This window comes from Stegodyphus dumicola, chromosome 8 (assembly GCF_044657685.1).
Source record: "Stegodyphus dumicola isolate Sdum_Otavi_A_Nest chromosome 8, ASM4465768v1".
Classification (NCBI taxonomy): Eukaryota; Metazoa; Arthropoda; class Arachnida; order Araneae; family Eresidae; genus Stegodyphus; species Stegodyphus dumicola.
Genome location: NC_140775.1, coordinates 124,073,023 through 124,093,697, shown reverse-complemented (window position 1 = coordinate 124,093,697; position 20,675 = coordinate 124,073,023).

The window sequence follows — 20,675 nt, the reverse complement described above, 5'->3', positions numbered from 1 at the left end:
TATTCAAAGAACTACAAAAGGGTGGATTGTAGTGAATAAAACATTTTTGCTTCTGATAGAAGTGTACAACTGACTGAAAAATGTAACAGCCATCGTTAAAATTCAACATCATTTGAGAGATCTGTCTTAAGTATAGTACATACTTTTAAAATATGAATTTTTGGAATAATGTAACATATTAAAAGAAGATAAATTATGTATTGAAGTAAATTATGCATTCAGTATTCCAATAAATTTTCCATTTTATACATTCTTACTATAAGAATTATCAGTAATTTTAAAATCATTAGTGTAGGTGTTTTAGGAAAACTGGTTTTAAATTCAGGCTTAGATACTAAGAGTTCTGTTTTATGAAGCATAAGTATCTAACATTTGTTTTGCAATTAAGTTGAGCTCAAATCATTAAATGTGAATGACAATATAGAAAAGAGAATCAGAGTTATTTTAATGACTGTGATGATGATAGGTTATCTCTTATCACAATAAAATACTTGGTATTTTATTTCAAGGAAAAAAAAAACCAGCTGGGATGTTCTGTGGAGCAAGGTTTTTAAATTTTTAAATCCTGTTCCTAGAGCAGACTTGCTAGTTCTTGGTTGTAGGTAAAGTTCAAATGGTATTTTAAGAACCTGAGGCTTAAAAAAAGGGGGGAATAAATAAAGGTTTATTTTTTATAGAAAAATTCATTTATATTTCAGTAGTAGTTGTTATATTTTGTGGCTATTTAATTTCTTCACTAAAACATTCTGCAGTACTTACATATTATCTCATCGACTGTGAAAGTTAGGGAGATGCTACCAAATTTCTGTTAGTTGTTCCTGTGGAACTCTGAAAACCTGACACATCTTTATTTAACAAAAAATCAGTGTTCAACCTGCTTTGTAAAAAAGCTTTCATCAATTTCTATTAGTTTGTTTTGCCTTCCTGATTTTACTTGAAGCTCTGTTTAGAATGCTATGAGTGCAGACTTTCTGCAGGTAGTTTACTGTTTTGTTGAACATATTGTATAGATTAATCTACACTTTTTTATGTCAGATTTCATAACTTTGAAAGCAATCTGCTGCTTGCTGTTCTGTAGAAGTGTTTCCTAATTTAAATTTTATTAGCTTAAAATCTTACTGCATACCGTCAGGGTCGGATTTATGTATAAGCTACACGAGCTATAGCTGAGGGCCCCCACTTTCTTGGGAGGGGCAAAAATTAAGATATAGTATAAATAATATTAAAATATATTACAGTACAAAGTCCGTAATCCGGACTGATCTATAATCCGGACCTCAAAGCCACAAACTTACGCATGCGCTTAAAGCCAGTAAAGCGTTTACCCACGCGCAACTTCCGATAGCGAAGAAAGTAACAGAGAACATTACTGAAAATGAAAAAATTTCGATTGACAAGTTAGTCGGTATTCTCGACACAGCAATTACAGGACTTGAACAGTGGAACTTTGTAACTGAACTAGAAATTATGTCTGTTTATAGAATTAAAGATAAAGTATTAGCACAAAAAACAAAGCAACTTGAACAACTTACATTTAAAGAAATGTTTACTAAAGTAAACAAATAAATATTAAGCTTTTTTTTTTTTTTTTTTTTTTTTTTTTTTTTTTTTTTAAATTTTGATACGGATTAGATCGTAATTGCTCTTTATTCCATAAATTACGGTTTCATATTTTTGATTGTATAATTTCTGCATACCATCATACCGGATTTAAATTGATGATCTATAATCCGGAATCGCCAAAGTCCCGACGAGTCCGGATTACGAACTTTGTACTGTATAACAGACTTATAAAGGGCCCCATATCTCAAATAGCTTAGGGCCTTATTAAGTCTAAATATGGTTCTGCATACTGTTAAGCACGAAGTTGGAAGCAAAATGGTTTGTATATTTCTTGCTGCTCCTGGAATGGGACATTTACCTTTGTATGTTTTTTTTTTTTTTTTTTTTTTTTTTTTTTAATTTTAAACAGCTTTCCTGTATTTTCTTGTTTCCCACCTACAACTCCCTACCAAAATGAATTTTCAAAATTCCGTTTTATATAAACGAGGTGGAACCAGTATTTAATAAGAAGTCTCAGGGAAAAATAATGACCACGTCAATTTTAGTCAACAAGTTACTTCCGTGGAAGAGCTTAGTAATGCATGTCTTCCTTTCTGGCCATGTCATTGCTTTAAGCTAAATCTTACTACGTTCAGCCGTATTGTTACATGCCTGTTAGTATTCGCCAGTGAGGTTTAATTAAGGGCCAACTCTGTTAGTTATTTCTGTACAGCTTTTTCTAGTTTTTAGTTAGTTAGCATTAGTTTCCTATTTTCTATCTTAAGTTAAAGCGCAAGTGGAGACTTCATGTAAGCCCAGGATTGGCCAACTGTAAATGGTCTCAAGTTAAATAAAAGGATATTTAAACCCTACTTTGGACTTGTCGTTCTAGACTTTTAGAAGTCAATGAATAGTCGCCACACAATTCTCAAGTATTCTAGATACCAAAGGCAGCCAATTTTACTAGAATCTTGTATCATTTATAGTGGAAAATTATATAGATCAGTATATAACTAATATGAAAATTTGAAAGCATCTGCAAGAAAATTGGAATGCAAAATACATTCATGTTTCATCAGGATAATGATTCTAAACATGCAGCCCTAAATGTTCACATGTGGTTTTCATACAACTGTTATCACAACTTCTTCCTTCATTTAGTCTTCAGACGTAAATCAAATTGAACATGTATTGAGTGAGTTAGAGAAAAGAATAAGTAAATGTAACATTTCTTCAAAAGTTCTATTTAAAGCTATTCTTGTGAAGGAATGGAACAACAGTTACTCAAAAAATATAGATAAATGCTTGTGAAAAGTGTAACTTTAGCTAAAAGATATTTAACCATTATGAGTATTGAATGTCCCGTTATTTTATTTATTTATTTTTTTACTGACTTCGAATACTTATATGAGTTCATTTTCAAAACATTTTGAATATCTTTTTTTAACAAAAAACGCTTAGACTTTTTTTTTTTTTTTTTTTTTTTTTTTTTTTTTCAAAATAATGAACAAATAGTACATGTGAAAGAAAAGTCATTTTACTGATTATTATTAACTGATATTTGGAAATAAAATCAAAGAATGCAAGTGTTACAATATTAATTTCATAGGTTTTATAATTTCATGAGTTAAAACTGATATTTTAAATTTAAAAATACAAAAACATGAATATTTGTCTTATCCAAAACATGTTTGTAAGTGCAAGTATATATGTCTAAATGGCTGGCAGTTACATAAGGCATAAGAACTTTTAAAGACATACGATATGTTAGACTTCATATCTTAAAATAATTTACATTAATGTCATAGTAGAAAGACAATTTGACTGCACTATATGTGATTTCTTTAGGGTAATTAAAGAAAATTACACCACATGTGCTCTTTCCCACCTTTCCATCTTATTTTGCAAATAAATTGAGCAGAACGTAATTTTTTTGGCCATATGATACCTTCGGTATGACATACCGGCCTCTATCTAGTAATGCTGAAGTGCACTTGTAGTAGTTCATTCAGGAGAAGGAAAATCTCGTAGAAGATTGAAGGGGAAAACGTGATCGCAATCAGGCATACTGGTGGTCCTGGTACGTACGATGAGACAACAAGTTGATTTTTATGTTATAATGTAACCTGCTTGTAAACAAGATTTTTCTGGAGCACAAAATAAATATACCAGCACAGAAGGGCTATTAAGTCCCAGAAATATGTTGATAAGTATGTTTTTCATTCAATCTTAGCCATTTGGTTAGGTGAACGGATCAACAGATTATCATGGAGAGAAAGGAGGCTTTCAGAAGAACCGAGCAATGGTGTTTAAATCATACTACAGAATTACATCCATCTAATCTTATGCTTATTATGCAAAAACTAGAGGAAGAATATTACTCATTTAGAGATGTTCCCAATCAGTCCGAGGAATAATTAGCTTATCTTAATGATCTCAAAAATCAAATCGCAGCACTAAGCCAGTACGTTATTGAACTCAAACTGAGGATGAACCCACTAATTACTCCCAGCTACTATGGGAACTAATAAATCTACCGAATCTACTAACGCTAAAATTAAGCGTAAGAAAAACAACGGATAAAGAAGGTTTTACTACACCTCGCATAACACATAAACGCGCTCTTTCAAACGCAGAGGGTAATGAGCCAGCACAGAAAAACAAATTCCAGGAATTAAATCTCGAAGACAATATGCATTCTACTAACGAGCAGGGTGATTTTATAGCCCCAACAAAAACGGCAGGGCATATCCCCCTCCCACTGTCCTAGCCGACATTGCAGGCGACTGGGACAAATTAAAAGATGCTATTGAAGAAAGTTACAAATCAAAAAATTCCGCGGAAATTTATCCGGTGGAACTCTTACCATCAGAGTTTACGACTCTGAACATTACAGAATGCTCACTGATTTTTTAGATAAACTTGAACTCCCCTACCATACTTTTAAAATGAACATCGAGAAACCCGTTAAAGCTATAATCGAGAAACTGCCAAAGACTGCTAATATTGAACGTATCAAATCTGAAATAAAAGAAATGGAAATACCCATCCAAAAAAACCGTCAAATCACTCATGTTATTGAGGGGGAAATTATCCATTTACCTGTATACTTAGCTGAATGCACCAGCAATAAAGAAGGTAAAGCTATATATGACATAAAGAAATTAAGAGGACTCGACGTGTTCGTGGAAACCTTACAAATCTCTCCCTGGCCCCATACAATGCCATAAATGCCAGGGGTACGGGCATACACGGGATCGCCGCAAATACAAAGCATGCTGTTTAAAATGTGCAAAACCTCACGAGACCTATACTTGCTCCCAAACAAAAAATGATAAAGATAAACCTCCAGTCTGTGCCCTCTACGGAGCAGATCACATTTCTTCTTTTAAAGGTTGCCCTAAGCACCCATTTAATATACAGAAACAGATTGAAGAAATTAAAGCCAAAATAGAAGCGACAAAGAATCAATTCCATTACTACAAAAATGAATTCCCGGCGCTCAATCCGAAGGAGATTCCTAAACGTAGTCTTGCCTGGCAACAGCCATCCAGAGATGAAAACCAACCGAAAGGATAAAAAACTAGCCAATTAGGATTTTATGAGAGGTTAAAGTTACAAATTAAAGATTTCTTCTAAAAATTTAAAAATGCTAAAGGAATATTTGAAAAATTAGAGGTCGGCATGGCTGTTTTTGATTATCTGTCAAATATTGATTATGAATTTTAAGCCGATTCATAATATTCCTAATCTTATTTCAGCTACCAAAAGCTTTATAAAAATTAATTTCTTCAATGCTAACGGTATCCGTAAGTAACAACCTCAGCTCATCTCTTACCCAAAAACAACTTTTACAGGTCCTTAGGGAATGGATAAACATATAGTGGTAAAGGCCTTCGGGTTGAATACCACCTAACGAATGATGATCTCCGATCTCCGACCTCCAAAAACATGACATTGATGTCATGTTAGTCAATGAAACACATCTTCGAGCTTGTGACAGATTCAGAATTCATGGCTATCAGAGAGGATAAACCTCCCAACAGAGGAGGCGAAAATGCTATCATAATTAAAAGCCATAATAAAGCCACTAAATTATCATAAAACGTAAAGCCAAGGCTTTGATAATATCTCAAATGAAGGGCTACAAGCGCTGCCTAACAGATGTAGTACTTATCACCAATATTTTCAACGCATGCATTCGTCACTGCTATTTTCCCTCTCAGAGGAAGCATTCAATAATTATTAACATCTTGAAACCTGGAAAAGACCTTAAATATGCCAAAAATTATAGACCCATCAGCCTGTTACCGGCTTTCTGCAAAGTTTTTGAACGTGTCATCAGTACAAGACTTACCAAATTGGCATTGATAGGAACCAATTTGGTTTCCGAAAGGGACACTGTACTACTCATCAGATACTCCACCTAGTAGAATTTATCGCCCAAGAATTTAGACAAAATTAATGGAGTAGCAGCATGCATTCTCGATTTTGAGAAGGCATTTGACCGAGTCTGGCATGCTTGGCTTACTCCACAAATTGTCAAATTTCCTTCTGCCTAATAGCTTCATTAAACTTACCTACTCTTACCTCTACTGTCGCACGTTTAAAGTAAAGATGTGAAGAAATTCTCTCATCAAGAAAGAGATTTTCCAAGGCGTCCCTCAAGGGTCTGTTTTAGGACCGAAATATTTTAATATTTTTATAAATGACATGCCTGTCCCATTACACTCAAGTATTTATAAATATGCGGACAATACAGTCATCTTAACCAGCTCTAGAAATCCACAAAATGGTCTTGACAAACTCCAAATGCAAGCTAATCTAATCAACAAATACTGTGAAATTTGGAAAATTAAACTTAACGCAGATAAATGTTGTATTGTTTTATATCGCAGATACAGAAAACATTTTCCAGTTAATTCCAATATTAAAATAGATAATTCACCTGTTCCAGTAGCAAGCTCATATAAATACCTAGGAGTGTACGTCGACAAAGCTATAAATTTCAAGGACCATATCCAGTATACCATCAATAAAGCTAATGCAGCATTTATGTCTCTTTACTCCCTGCTAATCTAAATTAAATCTGAATACTAAGAGAAATCTTTATATTACCCTCATCAGACCAATTCTACTCTATCCGGCAGTTCCTGTATGGGTTCAGTTTATCCGGCAGTTCCTGCAACTGAACGCTAGAGAAGAAACGTCTTACCTAATAAGATTCTCCGTAGCATAACAAATGCACCTTGGTTTGTGCGGAACGCGCAAATCCATATAAGGATTTAAAGATTCTCCCGATTCATGATCAAATACTAACTACAGCACATAACTTCTTTGAAAAACTGAAAAACTCACAATACCTAGCCATTAAAGAAACCACAGATAAAAGACCGCGAACTATACATCATAATGCATTATGGTGGTAGTGTACAGTGTATATCTTTTATTTTTACTTATTTTACGTATCTTATTACTCTTCATTACTCAAGATCAGTTTACGTTATGGACTATGCTCTGACAAAGCTTATGGACTTTGATTGCAACTTACATTTCTTATTTATTATTTTCATTTAACCAAGAATTTATTTAGTGTAGTGTTTTAAAGCAAAGACTTTGCTTTCAGTGAAAATTTTAGTTCGCGGTCTTATGACTCCTTCACTCGCTATTGGCCACCTCGCATCACGTGGTGCTTACTGTGCAACTTTAAAGAAATTAATTTTCTAGCATGATGATTTAATTTTAGTGTACCCAAATTGTGTTTCTGAAGAATAAGGACATTATTAAATCTTCAAATTCACCTTTTTTTTAACTCTACAGACTTATTTGGGCTACAATGAACCTCTGGTTGAGGCGATACTCCCATTTTAATGGATAATAAAGAGTGAAATATATCATTATTTAGCTCTTGGGGATTCGCATGCCATGGCTTCAGCCATGGCAGCGGTTTTATAAATATAACAAACTTGCTAATACTTCACGGACATAATTGATGTTTTCTAAAATCAAAGTTTTTTAGGTTACTTGAAAAGAATCTTTATTTAACACGTGGGTGTGTAATCTTTATTTAACACAGTGCCACATTAAAATCTGGTAAAATAGTCTGTCGGATCATTTTTTTAATTCTAGTGGTTTCCTGTCTCTTTTATCCTAAAAATCAGTTCCGTACCTAATCTGAATATATTTTTATGAATATTTAATAAATAGGTAAACAAATAACAGGTTTAAAACAATAAATTTATTACATTTCAGTTCATTGTAAATTAACACAAAAGTTCTATGGCTCAATAGGAAAAATTGGTAAAATTAGACAAATACTATATTACAATACAAATAATAAAACATAATACATAACCAAAACTAAATAACTTAGTGAATGTGTAAACATCTTAAAAAATATCGCTAGTCTTGTATTCTTTCAATAAACAACACAATCCCATTTAATTATAACTTCGTTGTTTTACTTCATAAATACTGATTACTTATTGCAGCAAAATCTATATTAAAATCAGATAATAATCTATGAAAAAAAGCTTCCAGAAGCCGAAACCAAGAATATCGCTAGTCTTGTATTCTTTCAATAAACAACACAATCCCATTTAATTATAATTTCGTTGTTTTACTTCATAAATACTGATTACTTATTGCAGCAAAATCTATATTAAAATCAGATAATAATCTATGAAAAAAAGCTTCCAGAAGCCGAAACCAAGAATACGAACAACTTTCTGAATGTAGAAATAATTTTAACCATATAAATTGATCCATTTGTGAAGCACCGATGACTCACACAGCTTCAAACAATACAAAATTTGAGTCACATTCAATGAGCATGGCTCCGAAAAGTAAGGCCGCTATGAATCATCGATGATGTACATGGCAGTCAATGTGTTAAAGTGCATGTACAAACTCAATTACTAAAATAAAATAACTTTTTAGCTAATCATGCATAGTTTAATATCTGTACAGCTTAGAAAGAACTGTGTAAACTGTTTCATTTGACTTATGAATAATTTAATGGGCAGTTTTTTTATTACGCACATCGGTGCTACATAAACTGCCATAAAAAATCAGCAAGAATAAGTTAATGTTTGGTCTTCATGACAGCTGGACGTGCTAGTCATGAGAACAGGCAAAGGCCAAATGCGATAATTCTTTATATCATGACCTGCATTCTCAAATATAATTTTTTAAAACTGTTTTCGATAATTCGAATAATGTTATATACCAAGTTCGCAATGCCAAAAATGATAAAAGTGCCAAGCATATTAGAAAAAAAGTGTTTAAATTATAGCGATTTAAAAATCTGGTTAACTGATAAATGTACGAATTATTCAAACTTATTTAAAATTTATAAAAGTATTGTCAGTCTGTTATTGAACAGTTACATTATTTATTATATTTGTGAGACGAAAATGCATAGTTTCTAGAGATTCTTAGATTCAATAACGGTAACTGTTAAAAGTTAGTTTTAAAAAAAAATGTGGATATTGTCTTTAAATATGATTAAAAAAATGGCATAACATTTGCATCATATTCAAATATCACACGAAATAATTTTTAAAAAGTTTCCCTTTATTTAATTAACAGGGCATAACATGAAATCATTCACAAATATTTAAACGTGATGAAATCGTTCATCACCTTATTTGTGACGGAATAAAACAAAATGCAGTAAACTCTCTAGTTGCGTCCATCTCTGAAAAGAACAAAATATTTCTAAGATTAATATCGGTACTGAAAATCACTTTCGCACAAGATCGAAATCATATGGAACCTTGAGAAGTAGAGAGGATCACCTCAAAAACAGGTAAGATCCTGAATACTGTTAATTTTTAAAAAAGTTGAAATAATTTAATTTTTTAGAACTATCCAGAAACTGAAAGCGAAACTAACGATATATTATTTCAGTTAGGTGTTGCGTTGTTTAGAATAAAGACATAAATACAGGAGAATTTCATTAATGTTTCTTAAACTTTCTATTTACACAGGAGTTCATCTGTCAAATTTATTGTAAATCACTTAAAATCGCTGAATATGAATTATTTTAAAATTGCACTATGAATATACATTTATAACAGAGAAAGGAATGTGACATTCCAAGTCATTTTATGTCTCATGATTATCAGTAAAGCTCTAAACAAACATCGGTAAAATAAATTAACATCTCTCTAAGATCTAATATGAGGTATGGTCTTTTCCACAGCCAGACAGGTTGTGTAGCGTGACGGCATACTAAGACAGGACGCAGATGAAGAGCCCCTATGGCAGTCGGTCTCATTCCTGCAACAAGACAGTTTGCAACTCCAGGATGGTTCTTGGAGGGGGGAATATTGCCCTCCTAAGAGCGTCCCAGACATGCTTTATAGGGATATATTATTTCAGTTAGATGGTGCGTTGTTTAGCCAGGGGGCGAATATCCTCACTTTCCAGGTTACTGTTGACCAGCTGAACCCTATGTGGACGAGCCTTGTCATCCATTAACAGGAACACAGGACCAACTGCGCTCCTGAAACATACGATCTAAGATTGCCTCTCTATACCTCATAGAAATCAGAAAGCCTTTGTCAAACACATGAAGGGGGTGCGGGGTCGTTCAGCATAATAGCATAATACCTACCCAACTATTACACCTCCACCACCGTAATGATCCTTTCCTATGATGAGGGAGGGATGGTATCGTGTTCCAGGCTCTTTCCAGATGCAGACACAATAAGAATCAATAACCAGGCATATCTCGGCTCGTGTAAAAAGCACGCACTGAAGTCTGTGTATTGAAGTGAGCGGAACGCAAATAGCAGGTCTTTTGGCATACAGCCCTATCTCATGAAGCCTTCAGACAACTGTAAACCGTGAAACTCGGATTTCAGCGGCAGCATACAGCTCAGGTGAGAGTTGTGAATCTGTAGCAGTTCTGTGTCGCAGCGCTGAAAGAGGCAAATAGTGAGCTTCAATCGTCGTTGTGGATTTTGGTCGGCTTTGGACCTTGGTTGTGTGTACTTGGTCGAACTTTTCAAAGTCCTGAAACTGTTTCCATAAATTGCTGACGACACTGGGTGTCACATTGAGCTCTTTAACTACCTGCGCTTCTGATTGATCTGGCGACAATCTACCGTTAATCGCCGAGCGTGACTTTGAAACAGGCATGTAACTAACTGGTTTTTATACGAATCTGGGAGACCTCTTCTAGGCCATTGGCTTTATACATACACACCGTAATCGGCGAAACTCTATAGCAAATTACTGTGGCTACCATTGCATTTAACTCTTTGATTCCATCGCAGAAGTGGACGCTAGTCCGAACTGGTGATAAAAAATTTTCCAACATGCAGATAGGTGATTTACTGTAATGTGGTGCCAACTAGTGGTTATAGAACACATGAAATGGAGGGATGAAAAAATCCTCGAAGTCTCTGATATACACAGTAAAGGGGCAATGCAATAAGAATACAAATGAAGTGTAATACAATTTAGATATTAAAAAAGGAGGTATCAAAAATACACAAATATATACAGGTGCAATCACAATGCAGATTAATATCCAGTATTGTAATGAATTGTTGAAACTCCCTCGTGCGCTGACATTCTTTTCACGATCATAGCTCCGCAGATACGCACATGTACGATTACGTATTCGACTCTGAATATTTGCATAATTCTTTGGCGGCATAATTAGTACCTTAGATTCACAACTTTTCTTAAAAATAAACATAATTTGCAAATTCTCTTAATTTTGCCCCCGAGTGACTTAATGAAAAGTTCACTGAATTAAATTCAGTAATTTTTTTAATTCCCTGTGCTCTAGTCATTAAGTTTGTCAATTAAGGATGCAAAAATATCATTTCAAACAATTAATAGTAATCAAAGTGTGACATAATTCATGAAATTGTTCATTAAATCAGGATATTGTCAAGTCGAGGTTATTTTTACTTAATCATATTTTAGGAAAATGTTAAAACTTTAGTGTATGTTTCCAAACTGCCCAGGTCTTTTATGCATGCAAATAAAAATATTGTTTTTCTTTTTTTATTTTAATATAAGATAAATTTTCCAATTTCATACACTTCAGATCAAATTAATAAAATAAAATGAAATTAAAGTTGAAAACAGCATTCAAAGTCTGGAGCTTAATGAAATGACAATTCTCTTTCAGTATTGTCAGTGTATGGTGTCTAAAACTCAGGACTAGTCACCTGGTGAAGTACAGGTGACATAATTTTTAGAATTCAGGAAGTTACTTGATGGCAAAATCTTGAAGATATATAGATTACATTGGGAAGCCAGTCAGAACGTTCTCTTCCTTTTTTAAACCTCTTGCTACTGAACAAGGACCAAAATTCTTATGCATATATGACATGTTCTTGTATTGCCTTCTTTATAGATCTTAATAAATTTAAAAAAAATTGCAGTTATATTCCTTTGAAGACTTCTATCTCTTAATTATTATAAAAATCAAAATGAAATATAGATATAAAAAAGGATACTCATTATTTTTGAAGTTTTAATGTGAAAGATAAATTAAATATTACACTACACTGAATTGTAACTTCTGAAAACTGGCAATTACAGTCAAAAGTTGTTAATTCGGACACCCATAATCTGGACCTCAAAACTAAAAACTTTCTGCGCATGCGTCGCGTTCACGCATGCGCATAGGCGTTTACGCGTGCGCGTAAGACCTTTAGGGCTGCGAATATACATGTGCGCATGCGCATAATACGTTTACGCATGCGCGTTTAATGTATAACGGACGGTATAAGCTAAAATTATCTATTTCAGTTAATGTTGCAGATTACTTTGTTCTTTAATCTTCGAAATGGATCCGGCTTATTATTTTTTGCAGACTGTTAGAGCAATTTTATAAAAGTAAGCTTGAACTTCCGATTATGTCAAATAGAATTTCCGATATATATTTACTAATATGTAAAGGATCTACAAAGTGAAAGTATGTTTCGAAGTCCATTAAACAGAAAGTGGAATTGCTGCAAAAAAATGGATAAAGGCATATCCTTTGATTATCTAATCATTAAGAAATATGTTTATCAATTTCACGCTGCTCTGCGGGGGAAGGGAAACGACACGACGCGCAATGAATTGGAAGTTGATCTGTCAGCACTATCCTTATCTTCAAAGCAGATTTTTTAATTTTATTTGGCTTATAATTCTTTACTAAATGTAGTATTTCATCTCGATGTACTCGGTCTTTGATATGATTTAAATCAAGTTCCTCGTCATTATAATTCGCTTCCGATAGTGACTCAGAGGTTATTGAAAACAAAAAAATTTCGATTGACAAATTAGTCGGTATTCTCGACACAGCAATTATAGGACTTGAACAGCCGAACTTTGTAACTAAACAAGAAATTATGTCTGTTTAATAGAATTAAAGAGAAAGTATTATCACATGAAACGAAGCAAATTAAACAACTTACATTGAAAGAAATGTTTAATAAAGTAAACAAATAAATATTTAGCTTTTTCTTTTTGTAAATTTTGATACCTTTTAGATCATAATTGCTCTTTATTTCATAAATTACGGTTTCATATTTTTAATTTTATAATTTCTGCTTGCCATCTTACCAGATTTAAGCTGATGATCTATAATCCGGAATCGCCGAAGTCCCGACAAGTCCGGATTAACGACTTTTGACTGTATTATGCAGCAAGGACGATAAATACTTCAATAGAATAACAAAATGTAGCCCAATGAAGATTCAAGAAAAAGATTAAGAAATGCTCATGTTTTTTATTACATTGTTCCTTAAGCTAAAAAAAAAATTTAGAACTACCGCGAGTGATTTGTTTTCTCATAAGCTCAAGATTTGATTATCTCTGAAAACAATCATCTTGCAGAGGTAAAATGGCAGTATCGAATTAAAAATTCTAGTGAATCCAAAGTAAAATGAAATAAGTTTTGTACACACACTGCAGTTAAAAAAAAAAAGTTCTGGTTGGATAAAAATTCACTTGAGTTACATATGTGGCATTAAACTGGTATTTCAAGTTTAATAATTAAACGCAAAAACAAATTTAGATGGAAAAATCAAAATTTTATGCATGCACACACACATGCAGGGGGAAGGGTAAAGAGGAAACTTATTGTTTATTTTTATTAACAACAATTTATCCTTGCACTGTAATACATAAGAATTATAACTATCTCTGCCATATTTACTAAATGGAAAAAATGAATCAAAGTTTAGATTAGGATATTTGAATACTGCAAAGAACATGAGGGCTATCTGCCTCCCCCTAAGGAAAAATGGCTCACATTTACGTTACACACAGGAAAAACCATACAGCCAGTACTTTCACCTATGATCAAACTTCCAGCATTCAGCAGTCTTAACTACTCAGCTACGTGTGGGACTAAATCAATAATCAGAATTAATATTTAGATATTCTATGACTTGAACCTAAGTATAATATATAGTGTTCATTAAAATGTTTTAGGTAAATCTAATATATATATAAACTTAAATGTTTCATTTACTGATATTTTATGTATGAAATATATGTCTTTTAGAAAAATTATGGGCTAGCCGTAAAGGTGGTTTTGTGGTTTTTCTGGATCCTAAATAGAATACCAGCCATAAAGGTAATTTTTATCTTTAGATAGTCAAGTCATTGTGTGCTTTTTCATAATCATTAAATGTTATGTTACAGAAATTTAGGTCAGTTATCTAATTTGTGTTTATATTGCTCAAATCTGTAAAGCTTAGTTAAAATTTTGATGTAAGCACAATATCAAGATACCACACTATCTTGAACTTTTAATTATATCAGTCTTTGGAAGTTTTAAGGTATTAATTTTTTAAATGTGCGAGTAGTAAACTAATACATATCCATGTCATAATACATTTTAAGCTAATAATGAAATGCAAGATCATCACAAAGAAATTGGATTATTTTTATAATTTAACTCAGAAACATTAAATCATTATTTAGCATTTTAATGTACATTTTTGAATAAGAAACTTGATTATACACAGATCTAATGCTTTTTTAGAATGAATTATAAATAATTAAGGACATCAGCATCTCCTCAGCTGGAAATGGAACCAAAATTAACGAAACCACGGCCCTAACAATTCTGTTATTAAATCAGCTATTAAATAACAAATATAATTACTAATTTTTCAAAAATTTAAAGTGATTATAAAAATATTTCACATTATAATATAAATGTTTCTCCCTACAAAATGGCAAAAGCATTAAAATTATTGACTAGCTTTTGAACAATTAAGTACTATGTGACATCATTAGATTATTTTGAAGCAGGAGGTGTGAAAAATGTGCAATGTTCTCACAGGAACCCTGGAATTCTCGAATATACATCGAGTCTGTTTTCAATTACACCATGAAGACATGTGGAAGGACAGGAGAAAATGCTTTATAACTATCTTACAAGTAAATGATCAACAAACATTTTGAAAGGAACAGAATACATCTACAAAGACTATATCAGGACAAACTGGTAATATTTGAGTTGATCTTCATTACTAAAATAACCTTAAAATACAAGTTCTAGTAACCCAGTAGAAACATTAAATCATTATTTACCATCTTAATGTACATTTTTTAAAAAGAAAATTAACTATACAGAAATCTAAAGCTTCCTTAGAATGAATTATAAATAGCTAAGGATGTCAGCATTTTCTCGATTAGCACAGGAACCCATAAATTCAAGAAATCAGTGTTACCTACTCTGCTATTAAATCAGTTGCATGTTAAAGTTTTAATCTTTAATTTGCACAGATTTAATCAATATATATATACTAATTTTTCAATAACTGGAATAAAATCTTTAAATCTGTTTATTTTTATGGAGTCAATCAACAGTTTTTTTTATATTTCTTATATCAAGTGCCCAGAAAATATCCAATATGATCATTATGTATTAGTTTCTATACTATATTAACTTATTAGTTGTATTTTGCTGTTTAACGAAGAGAAAAATTAAAAAATTAAAATAAATGATAATTAGCCTTTCATTTTTTAATTAATCTCAAATCAAACATAGTTCAGTTTGCTTTATAAATGAAGCTAGCTATTTAACAGAAAATTCTTCAGCAAAGCATGTGAGTGCTATTTGTCAAAAGGGAGGAGTGCTTTTGTGGAGGACTTTCTAGAGGAAACTGGTTGGTATCCAAGTTACACATTGGAAATTTGCAAAAATGCTCATGTAGCCAACCCTTTCGATTGGAATCCAACTCAAGTCAAACTATTAGTATTCCGTAACTTTAGTGCTTGGCCACTGATGGGATCCAAATCAAACATATGTTTAATTATTAAAATGAACTATTGAACAGAAAATTCTAAAAGAAACGATAATTACTTATCCAAAACAAAAGTAACATAAATTTATCCAAAACATTTTAATTTGCTAATTAAAGAAGATTTAAACAGTTTATTTATAATTTGAAACCATGCAATATGATTTCTTAATTTTTTACAAAGTTTAACCATATACAAAATGATACACCATTTACTTATTTAACTAATTATATGAGGTGCATAGAAATTTGATGAAAATCTCAATTATAAAGTATAATTTATATATCATAATGACAAGTTTACATAAGTAAGTTGAATCAAGGATATTTTGTTGTTGCATATCTGTTACTATATAAACATTTATTATTATACTTGTTTTGTGTTATAAAAACCTGCTGAAATCGGTGTAGAGTAATAGCTATTCTGATCATTCACAATTTACGAATTTTATTTGAGAAAAGATAACGTAAGTTCAAAATTATAAAAGAACAATCTAACTATGAGATGTTAGAAAATAAAATTAGGACTAATATTTTGAAACTACATTTTTTCAAAGATTAATAATCCATGTTTCATATCGAAAGACTTTTGATGATCCTGATAAAAACTTAATTCAGGAAATACTGAAAAATTATTTCAGTGATACGAATTATCGTTATAGTATTAAGTGATTAAAAAATATTTCAGAGTATACTGTAAATGCTTCTCCTTATAAAATAGCGTTTAATACGTTAAAGCATTAAAATTAGTGATTAGCTTCTGGAAAATTTCTGTCTGCATACGAACAACAACGAACAAAAAATTTCAGTAAAGAACAAAGAAAATGCGCGAAGATCCCAAAATCACGACAAATTGGCGACATTTGAGTTGCTCTTCATTACTATGACAAACATAAAGTTCTTCTTCTAGTAACCCGGAGCCAAAACTCTTCATCTGAACGTCATGCGTGATTGACATTCATTATAACCAATGAGAGGGTGCCATTTAGTGGGAGGAGCGAGAAGAGGTCCGGTTAATAACGTGTCCCGCAAACTACACAGAAGAATTGTTTTGTATCAGCTATAAGTCGTTCTGCCCGCAAGGCGAAAAATCAAGCTTCATGGATCACAATTACCAGACCACATCATTAAAGATTAAGATCAAGCTCAGGTGCAAAGGGAACGCAAATAGAGAGAGATAATTTTTAAAAGAAAAGTAATTTTGTAGCATTTCATACAAAATTTTTAAGGCCAAGAAGTGGGTTAAAAATTTATATAAAAAAATAATAACAATGAAGGGTCTAAGTAACAGACAGAAATTGAAAGACAATTGGCGCCACCGAAGAATATCGAGATTCTGTCTTGGAGATAAGAAGCAATAAGTCTATTAGACTTATTTAAATGCATCTAATATGCCTTATTTATTTTGCACTTTTAGTCTGAAGGTTTTCATTTATCTTTTCTGTCCTGAAAGCCACAAAATCCTCAAATCCGCACAATCCCAAGCATTGCGGATTTACGGACTTCTGCTGTATTATAAAATATTTCTTCAAAAATTTTGCAAATACAAGAACCAAGTGCAATGATCTCGGAAGTTCAACTTGATAAATTTCGAAAGTTGAATATGTTCGAGCCCAGACATTTTATTTTCTACAGAATTCAGGTGTGTAAACAAAACGCTGCTTCCCTCGAAAGCTATAAGTTCAAAGACAATACATAATTTAAAAGTATGAAAAAGTATAAAATTTAATGCCACAAAATTAGTTATAATTAAAGTTATTTTGCGGAATTATAGAGTATTTACTCTGATACATGAAAACCCTAAACGTTTGGTTGGATCAGAGTGTCCTATCCTTATCAAATGAGAATTTTGTCGAAAAATGGAAACTGACAATATATTTATAATATTGTCAGTTTCCATTTTTCGACAAAAGCTCTTTTAAAATCTTAAAGCAGTTCACAAGGCACAAACATCCTTAAAGAACAAAATATCATAGTGTAGTAAAAGGGAAGCAAATAATTAATATATGATGGTTGAGCTAAAAACTGCCCATAATGTTGTTCTGCGGCAAATTCCAAACGAACCATACCATATTAGAAATAATGCAATTCATGCGGAACTAGGCATAAATCCACTTAGAAGTTCTTATTATCACCTGGCCAGACAGTTTCACATTTGTTTACCTACTATAAGTAAGTCTGAACTCAGAATTTCTAATTATGATTATAAGAACGATACCAATAAAAAATGTCCATTCTCACTCCAAATGTAATCATGGAAGTCTGATTTTCATATTTACTTTGTCATTTTATTCGGTATTCTTTTGTTTTTATTTATGTATATATTTATATCTTGTGTGTATTGTATATATTTGTTCACCACTTATCTGTGTATGTGTGAGAACTAGTGATTCTAAGATTCAAAGGATAAGGTTCGGAGAACAGCCTTGGTTGCGCCATAACTTGGCCTACCATAATAAGCTGTTTCTCCCCGTTTCGGCGTTAAGGCTATTCCTCCGAACCTTATCCATCAGACCAAAGTATTCCTTTTAAAACATTTTTTGTTCTTCCTGGGTGTGGGATGGCGTACAGAAACTGTATTTTCCACAACCCCCTTCCCCACGTATTAGAACAGAAATATATTACAATCATCACGCAATCGTTGTTTCCGAAAGCCAAAAGAATTCCTGATGAAAGAACATCTTTTGTTCCTGGTTGTGGGATGGGTTAGAGATGTTGCATCTTCAACAACCCACACTGATCTGAACAGAAATGTGGAATTTTTTTATAGATATAAGAAATGAACTGAAAGTGAAAGTAAAAATGAAATCGTATTGGCTGGAAATATTTCTTGGCTGTCGAATGGGAAAAAAATTTCCAGAGCTCAGAAAAGAATTCTGAGCTAGAAAAAAAAAACTTTTTCTTTTTTTTATTAATTTGATGTCTTCACTTTGTTGAATTTGGAATGGAGAAACCAAAAGACCATGACTCACCCTTTCTGAAACATAGAATTCCTAGAATGAATCATGGTCTATTTTTAGAAACGGTGAGACAACATTCCCAGACAAAAGGGGGGTAGAGTTAATTTTTATCATGTCTTAGTTAATTTTTATCATGTCTAGAAGACATAATAAAAATTAACAAGGTTTTTTTTTTTTTTTTTTTAATCTCGGAATTTTTTTCTGAGCTTTGAAATTTTTCTCCCAGTCGACAGCCAAGAGAAAATTTTCCAGCCAAGACGATTTGGCTTGTACTTTCACTTTCAACCTATTTCTATAAAAGCATTCCACGTTTTCTGTTCAGAACCGTGCGGGCTCTCCATGGTGCAACATGCTTTTTCTCTCTCTACCTCATCTGCACCTAGGATGTTTTTTCTTTCTCAAGAAGTGGAATTCTTTGGGAATACATTACAATTTCTGAACCTTACGCGAGCTAGAGGTTTCTTTCGAGGAAATTTCAATGGAATTGTTTATAGATGTCACCTATTGCAGATGGGAGAAAAGTCCATACTGGATCCCTGGAGACATCTCATCCAGATAGGTCACGTTATATTTTTCCCACACCTAAATAAATTGGACATGAGCCATCCTTTTGTTTTCTCATCCAACAAAGATAGACACTAGAGACGCTTTTGGGTTTTCCCTCTTCGCAAACGGAGACGGGCCATAGCGATCCTTTGCGTTTTCTCTGAGCGCAAACCTGGATCGCGTGAGTAGCCATTTTGTTTCCCATCTCACCCAGATAGGTCATGTTGTATTTTTTTCATACACCTAGCCAAATTTGAACATGAGCCATCCTTTTGTTTTTTTCCATCGAAAGAAGATGGACTCTGGAAACCCTTTTGTTTCTCAAAGGAAAAGTGTCATGTTGTATTTTTTTCCCTTACACCTAGCCAAATTTGACATCAGCCATTCTTTTGTTTTTTCCATCGAACCAAGATGGATTCTGGAAACCCTTTTGTTGCTCAACGGAAAAGTAAATTTTCTGAATGGGTGCCGGTGTTCGAATACTTTTGTGACCGACTGTATATGGTTCTATGTTGTTTGTCTGCTGCTGTGTTTTGAAAAATGTATGAAAATGTTGGGAACGAAAATAGCATAAGTTACTTTAGTTAAATTAATATATACTTTTGTTTGATGACTTTAGTTGATATCTCAGGATGCAAGCATACATATTACTTTATATTCCATGCTAAATACCTTGATACGAAGCATTTGAACACCGTGAATATTTTTTTTCCCAGTAACACATCTATTCACCATTACCAAACACACTCACTACACACACACCTGTGAGACACACTATTTATTGTAACTAAAGACAGATTCTTCTCCTTTTAACTACACTCATGGATACAATCGTATTTTAGGATATTTTCTACTTCTTTTCATTTTCTTTCTATAGGCCCCCCTTTTTTTCACTATAATTTTTGCGCCATTTATTTTAAATTTTATTTTGTCCCATCTTTTCTTCCTGGCCTTTTGAACTCGTACAAAGTGTACGAAATTCCTTTTTACTCTCTTCAAATACGAAATTGCCCCCTTTTCTATATACCTTTCCTTCGCACCTATGCTTAATTTTTCGCCCATCGGTGCAGAAAGACTTAGCGGGTGCAAAACAAGGCATCTGTCTACTTTGTCTGTCTGCATATACTTTGAAAGTTATTCAGCAAGTGTCTGCTGCAGTGATGCTAATTGGCTGACAAGATCTTCAGCAGAATCAATCTCTGTTTCGTAAACAAGATCCACTGTCATTGTAATGCATGAAGTTTGCATTATCTATTTGTACAATTCATTTATAATAATTCTCAAATATCTTGCTGTAATCATAAACAATTACCAAGGACTTCAGTTTACTGAATTAAATTAAATAAATCAT